Source organism: Rutidosis leptorrhynchoides, chromosome 11, assembly GCF_046630445.1.
Source record: "Rutidosis leptorrhynchoides isolate AG116_Rl617_1_P2 chromosome 11, CSIRO_AGI_Rlap_v1, whole genome shotgun sequence".
In the NCBI taxonomy this organism is placed as follows: domain Eukaryota; kingdom Viridiplantae; phylum Streptophyta; class Magnoliopsida; order Asterales; family Asteraceae; genus Rutidosis; species Rutidosis leptorrhynchoides.
This window is the reverse complement of record NC_092343.1, coordinates 122,489,867-122,508,844: the sequence shown is the minus strand read 5'-3', so window position 1 is coordinate 122,508,844 and position 18,978 is coordinate 122,489,867.

Genomic DNA, 18,978 nt, shown 5'->3' with positions numbered 1-18,978 from the left:
CACATGACTTGCACATGAGGGTATTTTTGTCTATTACCGTATATTTCCCCTTTAAAGTGCACCTGCACTTCCCTTCTTCTCTTTCTTCTCTCACGACACTCTCTTTCATCTATTTCTTCTTTTCTGATCTACAATTCTCTCCCAAAATCAACTGATTAGCAATGGTCAATTGCTTGTGTAGAAGACGTGCAGTTATTGAATTGTCCAGAACACATCGAAATCCTGGGAGGCATTTTTACACATGTTCAAAAAAGGTAAGACGCATTGATTTTGAACCCTAATTTTCGAATTAATTTAGTGTTTTCTTCTTTCTCTATATTTTTTAATTAATTTAGGTGTTTCTTAGTTTTCTGAATGCAGATTCTTTAAATGGATTGATCCTCCAATTTGTGAGCGTTGCAATGAACTGCAAAGGGAATTAAGAAGGATGAAGCTAATTGTTATTTGTAGTTAGATAAATTTTCTTGTGTATGTTATTGTAGTCAGTGGGGTTGTTTAATGTTTAGATATATTAGAATTGTTGCTTTTGTAGTCAATGGGGATCTGAATGTATTTTGGTTTGAATTTAGTGAATGAAATTGAATTGAATGGAACTTTAATCTGTTATTTTTATTTGTTTACATTAGTTGGGTTGTTTAATATTTCAGTGATTTGAATGTTTTGATTACAGTAGCCAAAACATTGTTTGCATAACCTGGACATACAAGTTACTAAAAAAAGCATAACCTGCATAACTTGGAAATAAACTGCAAAAATATTGAAAATAAACCTGGACATATTGTAAAACCATATACATAAGTTATTACATTGTTTGCAAGCATTACATATTTGATAACACTATGATCATCCAAAATTACCAAAAGCATTACATCATTGTTTGCAATCTTACATCAAACCATTACATAAACTTAAATAGAAAATGTTTTTAAGACAATTAACTAAACCAAAAGTGAAATGCCCCGTTCATATACATTATAAACGATTCATAATAGTTAATTACATCGCGAGGTACTTGACCTCTATATGATATATTTTACAAACATTGCATTCATTTTTAAAAGACAAACCTTCATCACATAGAAGATTGACAGCATGCATACCATTTCATAATATATCCAACTATAATTGACTTCATAATAATCTTGATGAACTCAACGACTCGAATGCAACGTCTTTTGAAATATGTCATGAATGACTCCAAGTAATATCTCTAAATTGAGCAAATGCACAGCAGAAAATTTCTTTCATACCTGAAAATAAACATGCTTTAAAGTGTCAACCAAAAGGTTGGTGAGTTCATAGGTTTATCATAATAATCATTTTCATAATTTTAATAGACCACAAGATCCTCATTTTTCATAAATATCATTACACTCGCAAGTGTATAAAATCCATTCGTATGATGAACACCTGGTAACCGACATTAACATAATGCATATAGAATATCCCCCGCATACTCGCAAGTATGCCATAAATATTGGAAATCGCAATCACCATTTAAATCGAAGTACTAAAGCATTCCAAATTCCAGAATGGGGTTTGTTAGGCCCATAGATCTATCTTTAGGATTTGCGTCAATTAGGGGTCATTTCCCTAATTCTTAGGCTACCATACTTGAAGGGGCGATATTCGGTTTAATAATCCAACCATACAATGTAGTTTTAAGTACTTGTGTCTATTTCGTCAAACATTGATAAAACAGCGCATGTATTCTCAGTCCCAAAAATATATATTGCAAAAGCATTTAAAAAGAGAGCAAATGAAACTCACCATACTGTATTTTGTAGTAAAAATACATAGGACGACATTGAACAAGTATAGGGTTGGCCTCGGATTCACGAACCTATATCATTTATATATATATATATATATATATATATATATATATATATATATATATATATATATATATATATATATATATATATATTAACACATATAATTTAGCATATAATAATAATCAAACCCGTTTGTATATATTATTTATATATTACTTATTTAAAATAGTAATGTAATATTTATATAGTTATTATATATGTATTTGATATATTTTTATATAAATAACTTTTCGGTTTGTTAAAATAATGACTTTACTAATACTAAAACATTATTATTATTACTATTATTACTATCATTATTAATGTCATTCTTATCATTATTAGTATTATTACAAATAGATATATTTTTTTTACAATAATAATTAATAATACATATCATTATATTTTATTATTAAAATGATAAAAAATAAGTCATATGTAATATATATATATATTAACATATAAATATATATTTTTATCATACATAAATCTTGATATAAATTTTTGTTATGATGAATGATAAATAATAGATATATAAGATATATAAGATATATATACATTAAGTATAATAAATTTATCTATATATTATATAATATAAAAAGTGTATTAGTAATAATATATATATATATATATATATATATATATATATATATATATATATATATATATATATATATATATATATATAAACTTGTTCGATTACAATTATGTATATTAATAAGTACCCAAATGATATAGGTTTATGAATCCGAGGCCAACCCTGCATTGTTCAATGTCGTCATATGTATTTTTACTACAAAATACAGTGTTGTGAGTTTCATTACTCCCTTTTTAAATGATTTTGCAATATATATTTTTGGGACTGAGAATACATGCGAAATTTTTATAAATGTTTTACGAAATAGACACAAGTAATTGAAACTACATTATATGGGTGAATGATCGAAGCCGAATATGCCCCTTTTGCTTGGTAGCCTAAGAATTAGTAAACCAGTCTACTAATTGACGTGAATCCTAAAGATAGATCTATTGGGCCCAACAAACCCCATCCGTTGTAGCGGATGCTTTAGTACTTCGAGTTTTATATCATGTTCGATGGATGTCCCAGAATGATGGGGATATTCTTATATGCATCTTGTTAATGTCGGTTACCAGGTGTTCAATCCATATGAATGATATTTTTGTCTCTATGCATGGGACATATATTTATGAAAAATGGAAATGAAAATCTTGTGGTCTATTAAAATGATAGAAATGAATATTTATGATAAACTAATGAACTCACCAACCTTTTGGTTGACACTTTAAAGCATGTTTATTCTCCGGTATGAAAGGAATCTTCCGCTGTGCATTTGCTCATATTAGAGATATTACTTGGAGTCATTCATTACATATTTCAAAAGACGTTGCATTCGAGTCGTCGAGTTCATTAAGATTATTATTAAGTCAATTATAGTTGGATATATTATGAAATGGTATGCATGCCATCAACTTTTGATGTGAAGAAAGTTTGTCTTTTAAAAACGAATGCAATGTTTGTAAAATGTATCATATAGAGGTCAAGTACCTCGCGATGTAACCAAATGTTATTGTATTCGTTCTTATGGATTAGGACGAGTCTTTACACCTATAACAAATATGTACATATATATCAAAGTATGTTCAAAATATATTTACAACATTTTTAATACGTTTTGCTGTTTTAAGTTTATTAAGTCAGCTGTCCTCGCTAGTAACCTACAACTAGTTGTCCACAGTTAGATGTACAGAAAATAAAGCAATATATATTATCTTGAATCAATCCACGACCTCGTGTATACAAGCCTCAGGCTAGAACACAACTCAAAGTATATATAATATTTTGGAATCAACCTCAACCCTGTATAGCTAACTCCAACATTACTGCATATAGAGTGTCTATGGTTGTTCCTAAATATATACATAGATGGGTCGATATGATATGTCAAAACATTGTATTCATGTCTATGGTATCCCAAGATTACATAATATATTAGAATACATGTATAATACAATATGAGTTAGCTAGGATATGATTAATATAGATTTGTTACCAATTTTCACGTAACTACAACAAGAAAAATTATCCAATCTTGTTTTACCCATAACTTCTTTGTTTTAAATCCGTTTTGAGTGTTTCAAGTTGCTATGGTTTCATATTGAACTTAAGTTTATGAATCTAAACAGAAAAAGTATAAGTTTATAGTCATAAATACAGGTTACAAGTCATTTTTGTAAAGGTAGTCATTTCAGTCGAAAAAACGACGTCTAGATGACCATTTTGGAAAACATACTTCCACTTTGAGTTTAACCATGATTTTTGGATATAGTTTCATGTTCATAAGAAAAATCATTTTCCCAAAAGAACAAATTTTAAATCAAAGTTTATCATAGTTTTTAATTAACTAATCCAAAACAGCCCGAGGTGTTACTACGACGGCGTATATATGGCTTTACGGTGTTTTTCGTGTTTCCAGGTTTTAAATCATTAAGTTAGTATATCATATAGATTTAGAACATGTGTTTAGTTGATTTTAAAAGTCAAGTTAGAAGGATTAACTTTATTTGCGAACAAGTTTAGAATTAACTAAATTATGTTCTAGTGATTACAAGTTTAAATCTTCGCATAAGATAGTTTTATATGTATGAATCGAATGATGTTATGATAATCATTACTAACTTAATTTTAGTAGGTAAACCTACTGGAAATGAGAAAAATAGATCTAGCTTCGAAGGATCCTTGGATGGCTTGAAAGTTCTTGAAGCAGAATCATGACACGAAAACAAGTTCAAGTAAGATTTCCACTCGAAATAAGATTGTTATAGTTATAGAAATTGAATCAAAGTTTGAATATGAGTATTACCTTGTATTAGAAAGATATCTTACTATAAATAAGAAAGATTTCTTGAGGTTGGATGATCACTTTACAAGATTGGAAGTAAGCTAGCAAACTTGGAAGTATTCTTGATTTTATGAAACTAGAACTTATAGAATTTATGAAGAACACTTAGAACTTGAAGATAGAACTTGAGAGAGATCAATTTGATGAAGAAAATTGAAGAATTAAAGTGTTTGTAGGTGTTTTTGGTCATTGGTATATGGATTAGATATAAAGGATATGTAATTTTGTTTACTTGTAAATAAGTCATGAATGATTACTCATATTTTTGTAATTTTATGAGATATTTCATGCTAGTTGCCAAATGATGGTTCCCACATGTGTTAGGTGACTCACAAGGGCTGCTAAAATCTGATCATTAGAGTGTATATACCAATAGTAAATACATTTAGAAGCTGTGTATTGTACGAGTACGAATACGAGTGCATACGAGCAGAATTGTAGATGAAAATGAATGAGGATGTAATTGTAAGCATTTTTGTTAAGTAGAAGTACTTTGATAAGTGTCTTGAAGTCTTTAAAAAGTGTATGAATACATATTAAAACACTACATGTATATACATTTTAACTGAGTCGTTAAGTCATCGTTAGTCGTTACATGTAAGTGTTGTTTTGAAACCTTTAGGTTAACGATCTTGTTAAATGTTGTTAACCCATTGTTTATTATATCTAAAGAGATGTTAAATTATTACATAATCATGATATTATGATGTATTAATATATCTTAATGTGATATATATATATATATATATATATATATATATATATTAAATGACTTTACAACGATAATCGTTACATATATGTCTCGTTTAAACATCATTAAGTTAGTAGTCTTGTTTTTACATATGTAGTTCATTGTTAATATACTTAATGATATGTTTACTTATCATAGTATCATGTTAACTATATATATATCCATATATATGTCATCATATAGTTTTTACAAGTTTTAACGTTCGTGAATCACCGGTCAACTTGGGTGGTCAATTGTCTATATGAAACATATTTCAATTAATCAAGTCTTAACAAGTTTGATTGTTTAACATGTTGGAAACATTTAATCATGTAAATATCAATCTCAATTAATATATATAAACATGGAAAAGTTCGGGTCACTACAGTACCTACCCGTTAAATAAATTTCGTCCTGAAATTTTAAGCTGTTGAAGGTGTTGACGAATCTTCTGGAAATAGATGCGGGTATTTCTTCTTCATATGATCTTCACTCTCCCAGGTGAACTCGGGTCCTCTACGAGCATTCCATCGAACCTTAACAATTGGTATCTTATTTTGCTTAAGTCTTTTAACCTCACGATCCATTATTTCGACGGGTTCTTCGATGAATTGGAGTTTTTCGTTGATTTGGATTTCATCTAACGGAATAGTGAGATCTTCTTTAGCAAAACATTTCTTCAAATTCGAGACGTGGAAAGTGTTATGTACAGCCGCGAGTTGTTGAGGTAACTCAAGTCGGTAAGCTACTGGTCCGACACGATCAATAATCTTGAATGGTCCAATATACCTTGGATTTAATTTCCCTCGTTTACCAAATCGAACAACGCCTTTCCAAGGTGCAACTTTAAGCATGACCATCTCTCCAATTTCAAATTCTATATCTTTTCTTTTAATGTCAGCGTAGCTCTTTTGTCGACTTTGGACGGTTTTCAACCGTTGTTGAATTTGGATGATCTTCTCGGTAGTTTCTTGTATAATCTCCGGACCCGTAATCTGTCTTTCCCCCACTTCACTCCAACAAATTGGAGACCTGCACTTTCTACCATAAAGTGCTTCAAACGGCGCCATCTCAATGCTTGAATGGTAGCTGTTGTTGTAGGAAAATTCTGCTAACGGTAAATGTCGATCCCAACTGTTTCCGAAATCAATAACACATGCTCGTAGCATGTCTTCAAGCATTTGTATCGTCCTTTCGCTCTGCCCATCAGTTGGTGAATGATAGGCAGTACTCATGTCTAGACGAGTTCCTAATGCTTGCTGTAATGTCTGCCAGAATCTTGAAATAAATCTGCCATCCCTATCAGAGATAATAGAGATTGGTATTCCATGTCTGGAGACGACTTCCTTCAAATACAGTCGTGCTAACTTCTCCATCTTGTCATCTTCTCTTATTGGCAGGAAGTGTGCTGATTTGGTGAGACGATCAACTATTACTCAAATAGTATCAAAACCACTTGCAGTCCTTGGCAATTTAGTGATGAAATCCATGGTAATGTTTTCCCATTTCCATTCCGGGATTTCGGGTTGTTGAAGTAGACCTGATGGTTTCTGATGCTCAGCTTTGACCTTAGAACACGTCAAACATTCTCCTACGTATTTAGCAACATCGGCATTCATACCCGGCCACCAAAAATGTTTCTTGAGATCCTTGTACATCTTCCTCGTTCCAGGATGTATTGAGTATCTGGTTTTATGAGCTTCTCTAAGTACCATTTCTCTCATATCTCCAAATTTTGGTACCCAAATCCTTTCAGCCCTATACCGGGTTCCGTATTCCTGAATATTAAGATGCTTCTCCGATCCTTTGGGTATTTCATCCTTTAAATTTCCCTCTTTTAAAACTCCTTGTTGCGCCTCCTTTATTTGAGTAGTAAGGTTATTATGAATCATTATATTCATAGATTTTACTCGAATGGGTTCTCTGTCCTTCCTGCTCAAGGCATCGGCTACCACATTTGCCTTCCCCGGGTGGTAACGAATCTCAAAGTCGTAATCATTCAACAATTCAATCCACCTACGCTGCCTCATATTCAGTTGTTTCTGATTAAATATGTGTTGAAGACTTTTGTGGTCGGTATATATAATACTTTTGACCCCATATAAGTAGTGCCTCCAAGTCTTTAATGCAAAAACAACCGCTCCTAATTCCAAATCATGCGTCGTATAATTTTGTTCGTGAATCTTCAATTGTCTAGACGCATAAGCAATCACGTTCGTTCGTTGCATTAATACACAACCAAGACCTTGCTTTGATGCGTCACAATAAATCACAAAATCATCATTCCATTCAGGCAATGACAATATAGGTGCCGTAGTTAGCTTTTTCTTCAATAACTGAAACGCTTTCTCTTGTTCATCATTCCATTCAAATTTCTTCCCTTTATGCGTTAATGCAGTCAAGGGTTTTGCTATTCTGGAAAAATCTTGGATGAACCTTCTGTAGTAACCAGCTAGTCCTAAAAACTGGCGTATGTGTTTCAGAGTTTTCGGGGTTTCCCACTTTTCAACAGTTTCTATCTTTGCTGGATCCACCTTAATACCTTCTTTGTTCACTATGTGACCGAGGAATTGAACTTCTTCCAACCAAAATGCACACTTTGAAAACTTAGCGTACAATTCTTCCTTCCTCAATACTTCTAACACCTTTCTCAAATGTTCACCGTGTTCTTGGTCATTCTTTGAGTAAATAAGTATGTCATCAATGAAAACAATGACAAACTTGTCAAGGTATGGTCCACACACTCGGTTCATAAGGTCTATGAACACAGCTGGTGCATTAGTTAAACCAAACGGCATGACCATAAACTCGTAATGACCGTAACGTGTTCTGAAAGCAGTCTTTGGAATATCATCTTCTTTCACCCGCATTTGATGATACCCGGAACGTAAGTCAATCTTTGAATAAACAGACGAGCCTTGTAGTTGATCAAATAAGTCGTCGATTCTCGGTAGTGGGTAGCGATTCTTGATGGTAAGTTTGTTCAACTCTCGATAGTCGATACACAACCTGAATGTACCATCTTTCTTCTTGACAAACAAAACAGGAGCTCCCCACGGTGATGTGCTTGGTCGAATGAAACCACGCTCTAAAAGTTCTTGTAATTGGCTTTGCAGTTCTTTCATTTCGCTGGGTGCGAGTCTGTAAGGAGCACGAGCTATTGGTTCAGCTCCTGGTACAAGATCTATTTGAAATTCAACGGATCGATGTGGGGGTAATCCCGGTAATTCTTTCAGAAATACATCGGGAAATTCTTTTGCAATGGGAACATCATTGAAGCTCTTTTCTTCAGTTTGTACTTTCTCGACGTGTGCTAGAACAGCATAGCAACCTTTTCTTATTAGTTTTTGTGCCTTCAAATTACTAATAAGATGTAGCTTCGTGTTGCCCTTTTCTCCGTACACCATTAAGGGTTTTCCTTTTTCTCGTATAATGCGAATTGCATTTTTGTAACAAACGATCTCTGCTTTCACTTCTTTCAACCAGTCCATACCGATTATCACATCAAAACTCCCTAACTCTACTGGTATCAAATCAATCTTAAATGTTTCGCTAACCAGTTTAATTTCTCGATTCCGACATATATTATCTGCTGAAATTAATTTACCATTTGCTAATTCGAGTAAAAATTTACTATCCAAAGGCGTCAATGGACAATTTAATTTAGCACAAAAATCTCTACTCATATAGCTTCTATCCGCACCCGAATCAAATAAAACGTAAGCAGATTTATTGTCAATAAGAAACGTACCCGTAACAAGCTCCGGGTCTTCCTGTGCCTCTGCCGCATTAATATTGAAAACTCTTCCGCGGCCTTGTCCATTCGTGTTCTCCTGGTTCGGGCAATTTCTAATAATGTGGCCCGGTTTTCCACATTTATAACAAACTACATTGGCATAACTTGCTCCGACACTACTTGCTCCGCCATTACTCGTTCCGACACCATTTGTTCCTTTCGTTCTATTAACCCCTGGTCCGTAGACCTCACACTTCGCCGCGCTATGACCATTTCTTTTACACTTGTTGCAAAATTTGGTGCAGAACCCCGAGTGATACTTTTCACACCTTTGGCATAGCTGCTTCTGATTGTTGTTGTTGTTGTTGTTGCGGTTATTATTGTTGTTGGGATGATTGTTGTAGTTGCTGTTGTTGTTGTTGGGCCGTTTGTTGTAGTTGCGATTGATGTTGCGATTGTTGGGATAATTGTTGCGATTATTGTTGTAATTGCTGTTGTTGTATTGGTGATTCTTATCACCGTTTTCCTCCCACTTTCTTTTGACTTGCTTCACATTGGCCTCTTCAGCAGTCTGTTCTTTAATTCTTTCTTCAATCTGATTCACTAGTTTGTGAGCCATTCTACATGCCTGTTGTATGGAGGCGGGCTCGTGTGAACTTATATCTTCTTGGATTCTTTCCGGTAATCCTTTCACAAACGCGTCGATCTTCTCTTCCTCATCTTCGAACGCTCCCGGACACAATAGGCATAATTCTGTGAATCGTCTTTCGTACGTGGTAATATCAAATCCTTCGGTTCGTAACCCTCTAAGTTCTGTCTTGAGCTTATTGACCTCGGTTCTGGGACGGTACTTCTCGTTCATCAAGTGCTTGAATGCTGACCACGGTAGTGCGTACGCATCGTCTTGTCCCACTTGCTCTAGATAGGTATTCCACCATGTTAACGCAGAACCTGTGAAGGTATGCGTAGCGTACTTCACTTTGTCCTCTTCAGTACACTTACTTATGGCAAACACCGATTCAACCTTTTCGGTCCACCGTTTCAATCCGATCGGTCCTTCGGTTCCATCAAATTCCAAAAGTTTGCAGGCAGTGAATTCTTTGTAGGTTTATCCTACACGATTTCCTGTACTGCCAGATCCAAGGTTATTGTTGGTATGTAGCGTAGCCTGTACCGCGGCTATGTTTGAAGCTAGAAAAGTACGGAATTCCTCTTCATTCATATTCACGATGTGTCGAGTAGTCGGTGCCATTTCCTTCAAAATAGTCAAATGGAACAAGTTAATCATATAGAATATTAAGAGTAGTTAATAGTATTTCGTAGCATAATATGAACTCATTTATAAAAGCTTTTTCTTCATATTAGCATTTTATAAGTTTAAATTCGGGTAGTACCTACCCGTTAAGTTCATACTTAGTAGCTAATATACAATTCAACTACTACAATTCTATATGAAAAACTGATTGTAATAATATTTCGCGTTCAAACTTTTATACAATATTTTACAAACTTACAATACCGCTTATTTTACATAAAGCATGAAATATAGCACACAATAACTTTGATACAAGATAGTTGTGAAGATAATTCTAGCTAGTACACAAGTCGTTCAGCAAAGGCAATAAAGACACGTAATTCATACGTCCAGAAACAAGTCATGCATTCTGGTTTTACTAGGACTACTTCCCATCCTTGGTCTTGTGGAACATAACCGTTATGGCCGTTGATAAGACAGCGTGTTGTAATGTCGTCAAAAGGACGAGGTTTACGTAATGACCAACAGTCTCGTAATAACCTAAAAACCTCATTTCTTACCCCAATTACCGACTCCGTTACTTGTGGGAACGTTTTGTTTAATAGTTGTAGCCCGATGTTCTTGTTCTCACTTTGGTGAGAAGCGAACATTACTAACCCGTAAGCATAACATGCTTCTTTATGTTGTATGTTAGCCGCTTTTTCTAAATCACGAAGTCCTATATTCGGATATACTGAGTCAAAATAATTTCTTAACCCGTTGCGTAAAATAGCATTTGGGTTCCCCGCAATATATGCGTCAAAGTAAACACATCGTAACTTATGGATTTCCCAATGTGATATCCCCCATCTTCCGAACGAAAGCCTTTTATAAACCAAGGCATTCTTAGAACGTTCTTCGAATGTCTTACAAACTGATCTCTCCTTAAATAGTTGTGCCGAAGAATTCTGACCGACTCTAGACAAGATTTCATCAATCATGTCTCCGGGTAGGTCTCTTAAAATATTGGGTTGTCTATCCATTTTGTGTTTTTATACTGTAAAATAGACAAGAGTTAGATTCATAAAAAAATACTTATTAATACAAGCAATTTTTATATATATCATAAAGCATAAGCACACTATATTACATATATTACACCACACGAATACAACTATCTTATTCCAACTCGCTTGTTTCTTGTTCTTTGGTTTTGGTTTGTTTTGCCAAGTTTCTAGGGATATATGATGTTCCCCTAATACGAGCCGTCGTTATCCACATTGGTTTAGAAAAACCTGGTGGTTTAGAGGTTCTCGGGTCATTGTTACAACTTAAGGACTTCGGGGGTTGACGATACATATAAAGTTCATCGGGGTTGGAATTAGATTTCTCTATTTTTATGCCCTTTCCCTTATTATTTTCTTTTGCCTTTTTAAATTCAGTTGGGGTAATTTCTATAACATCATCGGAATTCTCGTCGGAATCCGATTCATCGGAGAATTGGTAATCCTCCCAATATTTTGCTTCCTTGGCGGAAACACCATTGACCATAATTAACCTTGGTCGGTTGGTTGAGGATTTTCTTTTACTTAACTGTTTTATTATTTCCCCCACCGGTTCTATTTCTTCATCCGGTTCCAATTCTTCTTCCGGTTCCGATTCTTCTTCCGGTTCCGACTCTTCTTCCGGTTCCTCTTCGGGAACTTGTGAATCAGTCCACGAATCATTCCAATTTACATTTGACTCTTCATTATTATTAGGTGAGTCAATGGGACTTGTTCTAGAGGTAGACATCTATCACATAATATCAAACGCGTTAAGAGATTAATATATCACATAATATTCACATGTTAAAAATATATAGTTTCCAACAAAATTTGTTAAGCAATCATTTTTCAAGTAAACACGGTCGAAGTCCAGACTCACTAATGCATCCTAACAAACTCGATAAGACACACTAATGCAAAATTCTGGTTCTCTAAGACCAACGCTCGGATACCAACTGAAATGTCCCGTTCTTATTGATTAAAAACGTTCCATATTAATTGATTTCGTTGCGAGGTTTTGACCTCTATATGAGACATTTTTCAAAGACTGCATTCATTTTAAAACAAGCCATAACCTTTATTTCATCAATAAAGGTTTAAAAAGCTTTACGTAGATTATCAAATAATGATAATCTAAAATATACTGTTTACACACGACCATTACATAATGGTTTACAATACAAATATGTTACAACAAAATAAGTTTCTTGAATGCAGTTTTTACACAATATCATACAAGCATGAACTCCAAATCTCGTCCTCATTTAAGTATGCGACAGCGGAAGCTCTTAATAATCACCTGAACATGCTTAAAACGTCAACAAAAATGTTGGTGAGTTATAGGTTTAACCTATATATATCAAATCATAATAATAGACCACAAGATTTCATATTTCAATACACATCCCATACATAGAGATAAAAATCATTCATATGGTGAACACCTGGTAACCGACATTAACAAGATGCGTATATAAGAATATCCCCATCATTCCGGGACACCCTTCGGATATGATATAAATTTCGAAGTACTAAAGCATCCGGTTCTTTGGATGGGGTTTGTTAGGCCCAATAGATCTATCTTTAGGATTCGCGTCAATTAGGTTGTCTGTTCCCTAATTCTTAGATTACCAGACTTAATAAAAAGGGGCATATTCGATTTCGATAATTCAACCATAGAATGTAGTTTCACGTACTTGTGTCTACTTTGTAAATCATTTATAAAACCTGCATGTATTCTCATCCCAAAAATATTAGATTTTAAAAATGGGACTATAACTCACTTTCACAGATTTTTACTTCGTCGGGAAGTAAGACTTGGCCACTGGTTGATTCACGAACCTATAACAATATATACATATATATCAAAGTATGTTCAAAATATATTTACAACACTTTTAATATATTTTGATGTTTTAAGTTTATTAAGTCAGCTGTCCTCGTTAGTAACCTACAACTAGTTGTCCACAGTTAGATGTACAGAAATAAATCGATAAATATGATCTTGAATCAATCCATGACCCAGTGTATACGTATCTCAGTATTGTTCACAACTCAAACTATATATATTTTGGAATCAACCTCAACCCTGTATAGCTAACTCCAACATTCACATATAGAGTGTCTATGGTTGTTCCGAAATATATATAGATGTGTCGACATGATAGGTCGAAACATTGTATACGTGTCTATGGTATCTCAAGATTACATAATATACAATACAAGTTGATTAAGTTATGGTTGGAATAGATTTGTTACCAATTTTCACGTAGCTAAAATGAGAAAAATTATCCAATCTTGTTTTACCCATAACTTCTTCATTTTAAATCCGTTTTGAGTGAATCAAATTGCTATGGTTTCATATTGAACTCTATTTTATGAATCTAAACAAAAAAAGTATAGGTTTATAGTCAAAAAAATAAGTTACAAGTCGTTTTTGTAAAGGTAGTCATTTCAGTCGAAAGAACGACGTCTAGATGACCATTTTAGAAAACATACTTCCACTTTGAGTTTAACCATAATTTTTGGATATAGTTTCATGTTCATAATAAAAATCATTTTCTCAGAATAACAACTTTTAAATCAAAGTTTATCATAGTTTTTAATTAACTAACCCAAAACAGCCCGCGGTGTTACTACGACGGCGTAAATCCGGTTTTACGGTGTTTTTCATGTTTCTAGATTTTAAATCATTAAGTTAGCATATCATATAGATATATAACATGTGTTTAGTTGATTTTAAAAGTCAAGTTAGAAGGATTAACTTTTGTTTGCGAACAAGTTTAGAATTAACTAAACTATGTTCTAGTGATTACAAGTTTAAACCTTCGAATAAGATAGCTTTATATGTATGAATCGAATGATGTTATGAACATCATTACTACCTTAAGTTCCTTGGATAAACCTACTGGAAAAGAGAAAAATGGATCTAGCTTCAACGGATCCTTGGATGGCTCGAAGTTCTTGAAGCAGAATCATGACACGAAAACAAGTTCAAGTAAGATCATCACTTGAAATAAGATTGTTATAGTTATAGAAATTGAACCAAAGTTTGAATATGATTATTATCTTGTATTAGAATGATAACCTACTGTAAGAAACAAAGATTTCTTGAGGTTGGATGATCACCTTACAAGATTGGAAGTGAGCCAGCAAACTTGAAAGTATTCTTGATTTTATGTAACTAGAACTTGTAGAATATATGAAGAACACTTAGAACTTGAAGATAGAACTTGAGAGAGATCAATTAGATGAAGAAAATTGAAGAATGAAAGTGTTTGTAGGTGTTTTTGGTCGTTGGTGTATGGATTAGATATAAAGGATATGTAATTTTGTTTTCATGTAAATAAGTCATGAATGATTACTCATATTTTTGTAATTTTATGAGATATTTCATGCTAGTTGCCAAATGATGGTTCCCACATGTGTTAGGTGACTCACATGGGCTGCTAAGAGCTGATCATTGGAGTGTATATACCAATAGTACATACATCTAAAAGCTGTGTATTGTACGAGTACGAATACGGGTGCATACGAGTAGAATTGTTGATGAAACTGAACGAGGATGTAATTGTAAGCATTTTTGTTAAGTAGAAGTATTTTGATAAGTGTATTGAAGTCTTTCAAAAGTGTATAAATGCATATTAAAACACTACATGTATATACATTTTAACTCAGTCATTAAGTCATCGTTAGTCGTTACATGTAAGTGTTGTTTTGAAACCTTTAGGTTAACGATCTTGTTAAATGTTGTTAACCCAATGTTTATAATATCAAATGAGATTTTAAATTATTATATTATCATGATATTATCATGTATGAATATCTCTTAATATGATATATATATATATATATATATATATTAAATGACTTTACAACGATAATCGTTACATATATGTCTCGTTTAAACATCATTAAGTTAGTAGTCTTGTTTTTACATATGTAGTTCATTGTTAATATACTTAATGATATGTTTACTTATCATAGTATCATGTTAACTATATATATATATCCATATATATGTCATCATATAGTTTTTACAAGTTTTAACGTTCGTGAATCACCGGTAAACTTGGGTGGTCAATTGTCTATATGAAACATATTTCAATTAATCAAGTCTTAACAAGTTTGATTGCTTAACATGTTGGAAACATTTAATCATGTAAATATCAATCTCAATTAATATATATAAACATGGAAAAGTTCGGGTCACTACAATAGGCAGTACTCATGTCTAGACGAGTTCCTAATGCTTACTGTAATGTCTTCCAGAATCTTGAAATAAATCTTCCATCCCTATCAGAGATAATAGAGATTGGTATTCCATGTCTGGAGACGACTTCCTTCAAATACAGTCGTGCTAACTTCTCCATCTTGTCATCTTCTCTTATTGGCAGGAAGTGTGCTGATTTGGTGAGACGATCAACTATTACCCAAATAGTATCAAAACCACTTGCAGTCCTTGGCAATTTAGTGATGAAATCCATGGTAATGTTTTCCCATTTCCATTCCGGGATTTCAGGTTGTTGAAGTAGACCTGATGGTTTCTGATGCTCAGCTTTGACCTTAGAACACATCAAACATTCTCCTACATATTTAGCAACATCGGCTTTCATACCCGGCCACCAAAAATGTTTCTTGAGATCCTTGTACATCTTCCCCGTTCCAGGATGTATTGAGTATCTGGTTTTATGAGCTTCTCTAAGTACCATTTCTCTCATATCTCCAAATTTTGGTACCCAAATTCTTTCAACCCTATACCGGGTTCCGTCTTCCCGAATATTAAGGTGCTTCTCCGATCCTTTGGGTATTTCATCCTTTAAATTTCCTTATTTTAAAACTCCTTGTTGCGGCTCCTTTATTTGAGTAGTAAGGTTATTGTGAATCATTATATTCATAGCTTTTACTCGAATGGGTTCTCTGTTCTTTCTGCTCATGGCATCAGCTACCACATTTGCCTTCCCCAGGTGGTAACGAATCTCAAAGTCGTAATCATTCAACAATTCAATCCACCTGCGCTGCCTCATGTTCAGTTGTTTCTGATTAAATATGTGTTGTAGACTTTTGTGGTCGGTATATATAATACTTTTGACCCCATATAAGTAGTGCCTCCAAGTCTTTAATGCAAAAACAACTGTGCCTAATTCCAAATCATGCGTCGTATAATTCTGCTCGTGAATCTTCAATTATCTAGACGCATAAGCAATTACTTTCGTTCGTTGCATTAATACACAACCGAGACCTTGCTTTGAGGCGTCACAATATATCACAAAATCATCAATCCCTTCAGGTAATGACAATATATGTGCCGTAGTTAACATTTTCTTTAACAATTGAAATGCTTTTTCTTGTTCATCTTTCCATTCAAATTTCTTCCCTTGCAGTCAAGGGTTTTGCTATTCTGGAAAAGTCTTGGATGAACCTTCTGTAGTAACCAGCCAGTCCTAAAAATTGGCGTATATGCTTCGGAGTTTTCGGGGTTTCCCACTTTTCAACGGTTTCAATCTTTGCTGGATCCACCTGAATACCTTCTTTGTTCACTATGTGACCGAGAAATTGAACTTCTTCCAACCAAAATGCACACTTTGAAAACTTAGCGTACAGTTTTTCCTTCCTTAACAACTCTAGCACTTTTCTTAAATGTTATTCATACTCTTGGTCATTCTTTGAGTAAATAAGTATGTCATCGATGAAAACAATGACAAACTTGTCAAGGTATGGTCCACATACTCGGTTCATGAGGTCCATGAACACAGCTGGTGCGTTGGTCAACCCAAACGGCATAACCATAAACTCGTAATGACCGTAACGCGTCCTAAAAGCAGTCTTTGAAATATCATCCTCCTTCACCCTCATTTGTTGATACCCAGCACGTAAATCAATCTTCGAATAAACCGACGAGCCTTGTAGTTGATCAAATAAGTCGTCGATTCTCGGTAGTAGGTAGCAGTTCTTGATGGTAAGTTTGTTCAACTCTCGGTAGTCGATACACAACCTAAATGTACCATCCTTCTTCTTGACAAACAAAACAGGAGCTCCCCATGGTGATGTACTTGGTCGAATGAAACCACGCTCTAAAAGTTCTTGTAACTGACTTTGTAATTCTTTCATTTCGCTGGGTGCGAGTCTGTATGGAGCACGAGTTATTGGTGCAGCTCCTGGTACAAGATCTATTTGAAATTCAACGGATCGATGTGGGGGTAATCCCGGTAATTCTTTCGGAAAAGAACATCACTGATGTTCTTTTCTTCAGGTTTAACTTCCTTGATGTGTGCTAGAATGATGTAACAACCTTTTCTTATTAGTTTTTACGCCTTCAAACTACTAATAAGATTTAATTTCGCATTGTTCTTTTCTACGTACACCATTAAAGGTTTTCCCTTTTCACGCATAATGCGAATCGCATTTTTGTAACAAACGACCTCTGCTCTCACCTTTTTCAACCAGTCCATGCCAATTATTACATCAAAACTCCCTAACTCGACTGGTATTAAATCAATTTTAAACGTTTCATCCCCCAGTTTAATTTCTCTATCCCGACATATATTATCTGCTGAAATTAATTTACCGTTTGCTAATTCGAGTAAAAATTTACTATCCAAAGGCGTCAATGGGCAACTTAATTTAGCACAAAAATCTCTACTCATATAGCTTCTATCCATACCCGAATCAAATAAAACATAAGCAGATGTATTGTCAATAAGAAACGTACCCGTAACAAGCTCTGGGTCTTCCTGCGCTTCTGCCGCATTAATATTGAAAACTCTTCCGCGGCCTTGCCCATTAGTATTCCCTTGGTTTGGTTAATTTCTAATAATGTGGCCCAGTTTTCCATATTTATAACAAACTACGTCGGCATTATTTGTTCCGACCTTATTTGTTTCTTTATTTTTGTTGTTCTTTGGTCCGTAAATCTCACATTTTGCCGCGCCATGACCACTTCTCTTACACTTGGTGCAAACTGTTGTGCAAAACACATTCGGATGGTACTCTACACACCTGAAGCATGGTTGTTTCTGTTGTTTGTTGTTATTGAGGTTGTTGTTGGGATTGTTATTGTTGTTGAAACGGTTGTTGTAGTTGTTGTTGTTGTTGTTGGGACGTTTGTTGTAGTTATTGTTAGGATTGCGGTTATTGTTGCGATTGTTGTTGCGGTTGTGGTTGTAATTATTATTGTTGTTGTACTGGTGACTCTTGTCACCTTTTTCCTCCCACTTCCTCTTGAGTTGTTTCGTGTTGGCTTCTTCGGCTGCCTGTTCTTTAATTCTCCCCTCAATCTAATTTATGAGTTTATGAGCCATTCGAATTGCCTTCTGTATGGAAGCGGGCCCGTGTGAACTCACATCTTCTTGAATCCTTACTGGTAACCCTTTTACAAACGCGTCGATCTTCTCTTCTTCATCTTCGAACGCTCCCGGACACAATAGGCACAACTCTGTGAATCGTCGTTCATATGTGGTAATGTCGAAATCTTGTGTTCGTAACTCTCTAAGT